We start from the raw sequence: 11,511 nt of genomic DNA, 5'->3' as shown, positions 1-11,511 counted from the left end.
ACAGATTTTCATGTCTTGTTCAACTGGCCAGAAAACAAATGATGACTCTGACTACTAACGACCTGTGTAAAGGTTTGATATTATACCACAGTTAGACTAACATCAAGTCTCTGAAATGGGTGCACTCAGCAATATTACAGCTATAATTATGTCGCCGGTCTGTAAATAATCGAGTCTGCACCAAACAGTCCAGTGATCAACAGAATGGGCATCGATCTGCGCAAATGGCAACCGATGACACGCGTCAACCAAGTTAGCGAGCCTGGCCACCCGGTCCCGTTAGAGTAGAATCTCCTTTTATGGCAAGCGTGTGGTTGCTGAAGGCCTATTCAAACCTAGATCTTCACAGGTCGTGGAGGATGGGTCACCTTATGGGGATCTGCCGTCTGGGGTAGGGTGTGCCATCTGGGGGAGGGTGTGTCACCTGAGTATAACTACATGGGTCACCTTATGGATCCGGAGGTATGTCGTCTAAGGGAGGGAGTGTCACCTGGGGGTCTGTCATCTGTGTGAGGGTGTTTCTCCTGTGGGTATATATCTACATGGCCTGTTCTACCCCGAACCTTTAGGGATCATCTCGTATGTGTATAAAGAGTTTATTCATTCAGTATAACAAGAGCCCTAAGACTTCCTAATCTAGACTTGCTACAGCACATATTTTTAACCTGCATGGACTGCACTGGTTCAGGGTTTTTACGCATGCCAGACTATACCGGGGAAGTGATTTTCATAAACATTGCCGATGTCATAGCATATTATTGAATCTACAGCATGAATCTCATTCCATAAATTATATATGTAAATGATGAACACATATGTTTTACAATATCATGTTAATTGTGCCGTGCAACCCTGACAGGCACTGGAAGTAAATGCTGATAAACATTATTTTTAAAAAAGAAAGAAAAGGAAGCATGTATGTTCTACCCAAAATATACGATAAGTGACGCTCACCTCGATTCGACCTATCAGAATATTAATGGATTTTTTTTATCCGTGGTACGCTTCCTGTCTGGCACGACCTTGAACTTTCTAGAAATAGAAAATGGCGGCAAGGAAGAGAGTTCTGGAAATGATCGCGTCGATTTTTGCAGTTTATGAACAAAATCCGATATGTCATGAGATATCCTCGCAACATGTGGATACATAAGGTAGTGTTTTAACTGTTTATACCTTTCAGATATATTTATTTATGTTTTCATTACGTTGTAGAGAGATATAGCACAAGAGGCACGTGACTGCGCCATCATCCACTGTTGCCAGTGTTCAGAGCGGCAAAGCGTCAACAGGTCCCAACTCCTCTCGCGAAAAAGGCAGTGGTTGCTTTTTAATATGACAGCAAAATCTGACCTATCAAAAGTCTTTCATCCATTTATACATCGTAAGTGTACGCGATGTAAATTTGTTATTTGTTTTTAATTTTCTTTAGTAAATGCTGTGAAAATTGGGAATTTCTTCTGCAATTTGTTGCTGACTTGGGGCTGAATATTGGCCTCTGAACAGGTCTGAACATCAGCATTCAGTATTGTTATGTTTGTTGACAATGTTAAAGTGTTAGGCAGTGTTTGAAAATAAGGGGACACTGGAGTCCTTGGGTTATGGGTGAAATGATGACTTCCAAGCCAATGGTTTGCTGTGATAACCACCTGCAGGGGACCTTGAAGTGGTTTTTAAAGCGAATCACAAGCATAGGTTATGATTTTGCATATACCACTATGTCAAAAACATGTGTATTTTAGTTGTCAGTCACTATTAAGGACAGTGTGCAGATGTACTAATATTTTTTTTAAAAAAGTTGAATGGTTCTGTATTTATTGAAGATATTTCCAGTAAAACATTGAGATAGAGGCATATGAGTGGCAAACTTGATATGCCAAGGGAAGTGTTCTTCTCTAGGTGCGATACCATGAATAAGGTAAAGCGAAGTTGAGCCTTGGTCCGGTATCACACAGAGAGATGGTCAAATAACCGCTCCAGGGGTTTATCATTGTTATTTCACATGTCATAAGTTCTAAAAAATACATGTTTCACTTGAATTATTGTATATTGTTCTAGCCATGATTATATATATTACTCTACAATGATATTACACTCAGTAACTCAAAACTAACAACTAAATTCTGTGTTAATAGCGTACAAGAAGAAGAATTGTCTTTATCAACAACACAGAACACAATATACAGAAAATACGCTTTTGGCGTATTTTGTTCAGAATTTCTAATTTTGTCCCCCAAATTTGACATATACTGTAAACAATGACATGTGAACACTATATGTTTCCTACATACGATACAGTATATGGAAAATACACTGTTGGTCAAATTTGTAATGAAATGTTAATTTTGTATCGTTGAGTACAGATATTTTAACATGTGGATTAATTTCTAAACCTAACAGATGAGAGACGACAGACCCCCAGGTGATCACCATTCACACAGATGACAGACCCTCCAGGTGAACACAGTCCCTGCAGATGACAGACCTCACAGGTAAACATTGTCCCCTCAGGTAAACATTTTGCCCCCAGGTGTCAGACCCCCATAAGGTGACCCAAGTAGATAACCCCAGGTGACATACTCTTTCCCATGTGACAGACCCCTATAAGGTAATACACTCTGTTCCAGATGACACACCCTCCCAGTTGACAGACCCCCATAAGGTGACCCATGTAGATAACTCCAGTTGGCAGACAAAAGAGATATCACACCCAAAGATAGTAGATCCTGATGTAAACATCATTCCCTAAGTCGACAGACAAACTATGAGGTGACCCATGTAGAAAACACCAGATGAAACACCCTCCCCTTGATGACAGACACCTAGAAAGGTGTCCATGTAGATATCCCAGGTGACACTGACCTCCCATAATGTGACCCATGTTGATCCCCAAGGTGGAACAGCCTTCCCGAGGTGACAGACCCCATAAGGTGATCCATGCAGATAACCCAGGTGACACACCCTGCCACAGATGACAGATCCTCCAGTGATACACCCTCCCCTAGGTGACAAACCCCCATGAGGTGACCCATGTAGATCCCCCAGGTAAAACACCCTTCCCCAGGTGACAGCCTCCCCCTTCCCCTGATTATAAACTGTCCCAAATGACACACCCTCCCCCAGCCTGCAGACCCTAATAATATGACCCATGTAGATAACCCCAGGTGACTAACCCTCCCCCAGATGGCAGACCCCCATAAGGTGACCAGTGTAGATACTAGGGCTGGGTATTGCTCCTCATCTGCATATTGCGATACATTGTGATACAGAAAGGCGTATTGCGATACGGATTGCGATATATTGTCAATTTGAAACATGGCTATTTTGCAAGCAAAGCCTGGCAAAAATCAGCTATTAATAAATGATAATGAAACAGAGTTTCAATTTAATGGTTTATTAACAAGAAATAACAAATGTAAAAAGAACAGCACCTGGCATAAAAAAATAAATGAGGTTTTTGGAGATGACATGGTTCATCTTCATCACCATGAGCATGGACATTGGACAGTCAGGTAAGTATCATCACCATCTTATTCAAAATTCTTGTACCTACTATTTAATACTAAAACTATTACCAGATTTGGTATAACTCTAAACTCTGTATTTTTGTTATAAGATATTGGTTGTGAGCTTGTTATGTAACGTTAATGTCAAATAATACATTTTGGTTGTTCAAAGTTAGTTGTTATGAAAGATTTGTGAAAGCTAAATAAAAGTCAAAGTGTTTTACTAATAGCACAGTTTTACTAAAAACACTTATTCAATATTCAACCAACCAACTGTTGGGGAAAGTGAAGTTCCATAAGTAATTATTGTCTCATTTAAATCAAAAGATACCATAACTTTTGAAACAGCTACATTTCTCAAAATGCAGTCACTGACAGTCTGACACTGAATGACATCAATATCACTTAAAAATTCACTTTAAGAAAAAGGAAATCAGACATGTGTCTATGATGTTAGAAGCACAGTTCAACACACTATCACAACTTTGGTTCCAACACAGAAAACTGTTTCAACTTTCAACCAGTAAATGAGATGTCTGTTATGTAACTTCAACGGTCACGCTCAAAACACTTAAACAACTTGCCGGTTGCCATAACTGTGGATAAGTTGATGTCAGCTGTCAAGCATAAAACACCTCTAATGTAAGGGAACCAAAAAAGGCATTTTCCTTGAAAAGAAATAAATAACAGTTTCAACTAACTCTGAACTTTGGCACATATTTATGAAAAGGGCTTGTGCTTAATAAAACTTCAAACAGTCATTTTCAGATTTTTCTTCAAAAACACCAACATGTCAACATGTTCTGGCTTAAGACTTGCTCTTTGCTGTGTAACAATATCACCAGCAGTTGAAAAAACCCTTTCAGAGGGCACACTTGTAGCTGGCACACAAAAAACACACTTTGCAAATCTAGCCAAGAGAGGATATTTTTTATCTCGTATCTTCCACCAGTTACGGGGATTTTCCCTCAAAGGGACAGGCAACTCACTCTTGTATTGCTCTGTTTCAGCCTGTGCAAGTTCAAGGGATGATTTTGCAGGCTCTGACCTAATGTAAAAGACATCTCCCAAGAAATCCTCCAATAAAGAATCCTTGGTTTCATTCTTTGCAGGAGGGCTGGACTCTGTTTTCACTGTGACTTTGTGATCATCCTCTGGCATGTCACTTGTATCAGTCTCACTTTGAAGCTGAGGAAGAGCTGGTTCAGCGTCTGGTTCAGTCTTCACCTTTACACCTTGTGGAACACTATCCCACATGGCTGCAACCTGCGTTGTGAGCTTGCTGTACACATCAAACCTCTCTTCTGCATTGAAGTAGGGTAAGATCTTGAATCTTGGATCAATAGCTGAGGCAAGGGACAGCATGTCCTTCTGCACAGTATACCTGTTGCTCAAGTCATCCATCATGATCTTTTTCATGTCCCTGATAGGAGGTGAGTCATCTTCCTTTTGGATGAGGACAGACTGCAGCAGCCGATGCTGGATGGGTTGAATGATTGAAATGATAGGGCAACTCTCATAGCACATCAAGACCGTTATTTCCTTGATTGGCTGAAGGAAATTCACAAGCTCCTCCATCAACGTCAGATCCTCATCACTGATTGTGTTCAGATCCTTTGGGGGCCCCAGCTCCTTGGACCGCAACGTTGTTATCACAGCCAGCTGCATTTCCAGGTATCTTTGCAGCATATCATAGGAGGAGTTCCATCGTGTCACAACATCAATCACCAGCTTGTGCGAAGGCAATCCAAGCATATGAGCTTTGCTTTGTAGAAGTGAGGAAGCTTTTGCACTTCTGTGAAAAAACGCTGCAAGTTTTCGAACTTTTGCCAGGACATGGGAAGTCCTCTTCACCTTAAGTGCCTTTTGTATGCTGATGTTAAGGGTATGCGCGAAGCAAGGCATGTGTGGCGCCTCAACAAGCTGTACAGCTTTTACAATGTTGGCGGCGTTGTCAGTGACAATTGTAGGGGGGTATTTGTATCTCCAACTTTCCATTCACTCATAACTTCCTTCAGTAAGTCAGCCAAGTTGTCAGCTGTAAAGAAGTAGAAAGAATAAAAAGTGTGCATCTAACATTTTCTATCAAGTAAAGGAAATATTTCAAATGAGTGAGTGAGTGAGTTATTGTTTAACGCCGCTTGGGCAATATTGCAGCCATTAACGGCAAAATATTTCAAATGAAGGTGGAATTTAAAATTCAAGGGCTTCGCTTGAAACTAACTGAAAATAAATTTAAAGGTTAAAATTAAAAACTACTTTGATTTGTTTAAATAAAGAATACACTAACTGTCAGTGACTGGAATTATTTGAAAAATGTTGTGAGGTTTTCAAATAACAAAGCAATTAATATTTAAGCAGTAACTAAGTTTACAGGAAATAAATTAATTCAAATAATACATATAAAAATTATTTAGAAATTAAATCACCTGTGTGGCTCTCTCCTAGTGACCTTGTTTGGAGTACAAACGTTTCCAGTTTCCAATCATCGTTGACCAAGGATGCTGTTAGTGTAACATAGTCATCAGCTGCGCGGGAGGTCCAGCCATCAGTAGTCAATGAGACCTACAAATAAAAGAAAAACAAGTTGGTTTAAGCCTTACGATGAGAGAATATTTCAATGGAAAAATGGAAACTCTACAGAATTTAAAAATTAAATATGTATTCTCAGTTTTTCATCATCATATAAACTTTCTGCTTGAATCTGTAATGTAATTTTCATTTCAAATAAAATAGCTTTAATTTGGAACACAGCTCTTCAATATTTTTGAATTGTATTGTTTTTAACAAAAAACATAAATTCTTTGGAAGATTTGCTGATAAAATTCTGAACCTAACTCAAATAATGTTTTTGTGATTATTGACCATATTTCATTACTATTTTACTTTATTTTTGAGTGTTAATATTGAAAACTGAATATATTTGAAAACATCAAAAGCTAAAAAGCTGAAAATTTGAAATTATTAATTGATTTATCTAATATTTATTAATTCATTGCTAGTTCATTATTCTAGTTACAAAATAAGTGATATTAGCCTTACCTTTACTGCTTTCTGCATTTTACTTGCTATTTCACTTCTAACTTCATGGTAGAGTTTTGGGACAATCACTTCAGCAAACTGTTTTCTCAATGGGACAGAATCGCCTTGTTGGAGTAAAGACAGAAGGGAGCGAAATTCGCTACTGTCAATGAAGGAAAAGGGGTGCAGTCCTTTGACTAGAAGCAATGCCATTTGATGTGTTATTTGTTGTGCTTCGGTCGAATTCGATTTACACTGTTTATTCCTGTTGGTAAACACATGAAGACTTTGTTGACTCGTAGAAGATGTAGTTAAAGAGAAGTCCTCAACGCTTCAATCACCAACGCTGGCTACAGGCAGCTTGCTCGTTTTCGTTGCTATGGCCATGGGGTGATGTCGGCGAAGATGTGTGGTTAAATTTGTCGTACCCCCACTTGTTTTCACAATAGATTTGCATTCATAACAAACGGCATAGCTGGAATCAACCTTTCCGTCGACAGATTTTAGACCAAAATATTTCCAAACACTTGATTTACTATGCCAATTCGGCACAGCAACCCACTGTTTATCCGCCATTTTGGAAAGGGATGTAAGTTACTTTGACTAGTTACGAGGCTGTTCATATTTGCGCTACTTTGATTTTAGGACATCCTGGTTTATTTACACTTTTCACATAGTTTTTGCAGGTGTTTTTAGACTGAAATGGTTACAGTAGAAACGTCCAATATATTGGAAAATTACACACGTATGTACCGGTACATATTGTGTTGTTTCTGTATTGCGATATACCGATATACCGATAATACCGCCCACCCTTAGTAGATACCCCAAGATGACACACCCCTATGAGGTGACCCATGTAGGTATCCCCAGGTGACAGCCCCCCATAAGGTGACCCATGTAGATACCCCCAGGTGACATCCCCTCAACCAGGAAACAGATCCCTATGAGGTGACCCATGTATGATACACCCAGATGACACACCCTCCCCGAGACGACAGCCCCCAATAAGGTGACTCATGTAGATAACCCCTGATGACACAGCCTCCCCCAGGTGACAGACCCCATAAGGTATTATTGATAGATAACCCAGGTGACACACCCTCCCAGACAGCAGACCTCCATAATCTGACCCGTGTAGATACCCCCAGGTGACACACCCTCCCAGTTGACAGACCTCCATAAGGGGACCCATGTAGATACAGCAGCACTGAGGTGACCCACCCTCCCAGTTGACAGACCTCGATAAGGTGGCCTGTGTAGGTAATCCCAGATGACACACCCTTTCCCCAATGACTGATCCCCAGAAAGGTATCCGTGTAGATACCCCAGGTGACACATTTCCCAGGTGATAGATTCCCCACAAGGTGACCCATGTAGATAACCCCAGATGACAGATCCCAAGAAGGTAACCCATGCACATACGCATAGGTGACACACCCTCAGCTGGACGGCAGACCCCCATGAGGTGACCCATGTGGATACCCCCAGGTGACACACCCTGCCCCAGACGGCAGACCCCTATGAGGTGACCCATGTAGATACCCCCAGGTGACACACCCTCCCCCAGACAGCAGACCCCCATGAGGTGACCCATGTAGATACTCCCAGGTGACACACCCTGCCCCAGACAGCAGACCCCCATGAGGTGACCCATGTAGATGCCCCCAGGTGACACACCCTGCCCCAGACGGCAGACCCCCCATGAGGTGACCCATGTAGATACTCCCAGGTGACACACCCTGCCCCAAACAGCAGACCCCCATGAGGTGACCCATGTAGATGCCCCCAGGTGACACACCCTGCCCCAGACGGTAGACCCCCCATGAGGTGACCCATGTAGATACTCCCAGGTGACACACCCTGCCCCAGACGGCAGACCCCCATGAAGTGACCCATGTGGATACCCCCAGGTGACACACCCTGCCCCAGACAGCAGACCCCCATGAGGTGACCCATGTGGATACCCCCAAGTGACACACCCTGCCCCACATGGCAGACCCCCATGAGGTGACCCATGTAGATACCCCCAGGTGACACATCCTGCCCCAGACAGCAGACCCCCATGAGGTGACCCATGTAGATACCCCCAGGTGACACATCCTGCCCCAGACGGCAGACCCCCATGAGGTGACCCATGTGGATACCCCCAAGTGACACACCCTGCCCCAGACAGCAGACCCCCATGAGGTGACCCATGTAGATACCCCCAGGTGACACACCCTACCCAGACGGCAGACCCCCATGAGGTGACCCATGTAGATGCTCCCAGGTGACACACCCTGCCCAAGACGGCAGACCCCCATGAGGTGACCCATGTAGATACCCCCAGGTGACACACCCTCCCCCAGATGGCGGACCCCCATGAGGTGACCCATGTGGATACCCCCAGGTGACACACCCTGCCCCAGACGGCAGACCCCCATGAGGTGACCCATGTAGATACCCCCAGGTGACACACCCTGCCCCACCCCAAACGGCAGACCCCCATGAGGTGACCCATGTGGATACCCCCAGGTGACACACCCTGCCCCAGACAGCAGACCCATATGAGGTGACCCATGTAGATACCCCCAGGTGACACACCCTCCCCCAGATGGCAGACCCCCATGAGGTGACCCATGTGGATACCCCCAGGTGACACACCCTCAGCTGAACGGGAGACCCCCATGAGGTGACCCATGTAGATACCCCCAGGTGACACACCCTCCCCCAGACGGCAGACCCCCATGAGGTGACCCATGTGGATACCCCCAGGTGACACACCCTGCCCCAGACAGCAGACCCCCATGAGGTGACCCATGTGGATGCCCCCAGGTGACACACCCTCAGCTGAATGGCAGACCCCCATGAGGTGACCCATGTGGATACCCCCAGGTGACACACCCTGCCCAGACGGCAGACCCCCATGAGGTGACCCATGTGGATACCCCCAGGTGACACACCCTGCCCCAGACAGCAGACCCCCATGAGGTGACCCATGTGGATACCCCCAAGTGACACACCCTGCCCCACATGGCAGACCCCCATGAGGTGACCCATGTAGATACCCTCAAATGACACACCCTGCCCCAGACAGCAGACCCCCATGAGGTGACCCATGTGGATACCCCCAGGTGACACACCCTCCCCCAGACAGCAGACCCCCATGAGGTGACCCATGTAGATACTCCCAGGTGACACACCCTGCCCCAGACGGCAGACCCCCCATGAGGTGACCCATGTAGATACTGCCAGGTGACACCCACTCCCCCAGATCATGTTTCCTGAATCCTGAATCCTGATGGCATCATCCGCAAAAACATAAACAAAAAGTCAAATGTGTATTGTTACAAAATACTATCTAAATTGTAAGCAAAAACAGCGTCATTGGTATATACCTTGGTGGCAGTGAAAAAAACAAATAAGCAAAATTATAAGCGTACAATTGGGAATCAAATGTGCAATACTTTTTACTTGGATTTACTTCCCTCGAAACCAAGCCCCCGGGAGACTGAACCCAGTCAGAGCGAGTGGGTGTGCATTCAAGGGTAGTGAATACTTTCCAGTGGCTGGTTCATTTGCAGATACACTGAGGGTTTATTGTGTGTTTATAGAGATGACCTGTTTGGTTGACAAGTTAGAAATATGTTGAGTAATAAGAAGGTAAGATTCTTTATGGATAACAAATTCTTGTATTGTATGCAATGCACGTTTTGGTATGGATTCATATACAGTTGTTAAGCAAGAGTGATAATGGTATAAGAATCCATACCAAAATGTTGCATTACATAAAGTGGAAGAGGGTGTCATCCATAAAGAATGCATATATAGAAAAACTGAGAATCTGAGTTTGCACCGGTTTCCATTGGATCAAGTCATCTGAGAAAAATAGATGCTGTTCGTTCGCAACCCACCGATGTAATAACATGTCATGTGTACAAGTATCACACCTGCCTGTCTCTGTAATTACATAACGAGACAGAGACTCAGGTACACAAGCCATAAGTCAATGTATCTGTTTATGGTGTATAGCCTGATAGGTGTTCAGTTGAAATTGCATGTGGTCAAGGATTGAAGTTGTGTATTGTATATTGTCAATAGCAGGCAGGCAGACAGACAGACAGACAGACACAATGAGCTTTGTCTGTGACAGAGACTGCTTGTTACACTTAACATATTTTTCTATGCTTCCCCCCTTCCAGCACCCCCCCCCTCCCACCCTCCCAAAAAAAATAGATAAATAATAAATAAAGTACAAGGTAAGTGATGTCACTGCTTGTCATACTTGTCATATACTATAGTGTGACCCCACCCCCAACACCCTCCATCGCCATAAATTATGAATGGTCACTTGTAATCACAAGAAATATCCCTGCATGCATCACTTGCTGTGTTTTTATAAGTCACCTTTCCAGTTCAAGCTGCGTGAACCTAATCCCTACACATGCACTACGTGTGCACTGCAGCACAGCTATTGAAACCACTTTTCATGTCGGTGCTGTGGTGAAGTTGGGGGATATTACTTTTAAGGTTGAATTTTAATTATTGATAAATTGTTAGTGTATATCCAAACAAAAGGTGTCAGAATCTGCAAAGTTGTGTTTTGCGTTACATGTGATTTTTAAGATAATTTAATATGAAGATATTTATCACTGGCATTGTGTTTTGCGATATTAAAATGGACTCAGTCTGTGCATGTTTGACTATTGCCGAGCAGGGCCCTTATTCTCAAAATGTTCATAGGCCCAAGAATTCTGAACTTTGATCGTAGCCAGTGTGTTATGAATTGGCATAAGAAGTTTGTTGGGCTTTGAACGTTTCAAGACTAGCTAGCTTGATCTTCCAATATTTCCATACCAAACTTGGCACATAGATAGGTCAGGTGGTGTACTGTTGCATTTTGGTAGATTGAGCATTCTGAATTGAATATTTAAAGCGTTCCCATGGCAACAGATTTGCCTTTGACTCAAATTGGTTCATTCATTGTTTCTTTACCAAATGTCAA

The 11,511-nt window shown here is 43.3% G+C and overlaps 1 long non-coding RNA gene across 1 annotated transcript in view; it reads left to right on the top strand.

Annotated features, from left to right (window-relative positions):
* The first annotated feature begins 1,055 nt into the window (after window positions 1–1,055).
* The window catches only part of LOC137260003 (uncharacterized), a 50,657-nt gene continuing 40,201 nt past the window's right edge, over window positions 1,056–11,511 (top strand). Inside the window, exons 1-2 of the long non-coding RNA XR_010954723.1 lie at window positions 1,056–1,151; window positions 2,398–2,489. This is a non-coding gene — a long non-coding RNA (uncharacterized lncRNA). The remainder of the gene's footprint in view (window positions 1,152–2,397; window positions 2,490–11,511) is intronic.

Source organism: Haliotis asinina, chromosome 13, assembly GCF_037392515.1.
Source record: "Haliotis asinina isolate JCU_RB_2024 chromosome 13, JCU_Hal_asi_v2, whole genome shotgun sequence".
Classification (NCBI taxonomy): domain Eukaryota; kingdom Metazoa; phylum Mollusca; class Gastropoda; order Lepetellida; family Haliotidae; genus Haliotis; species Haliotis asinina.
This window is presented reverse-complemented; position numbering and strand designations above follow the sequence as displayed.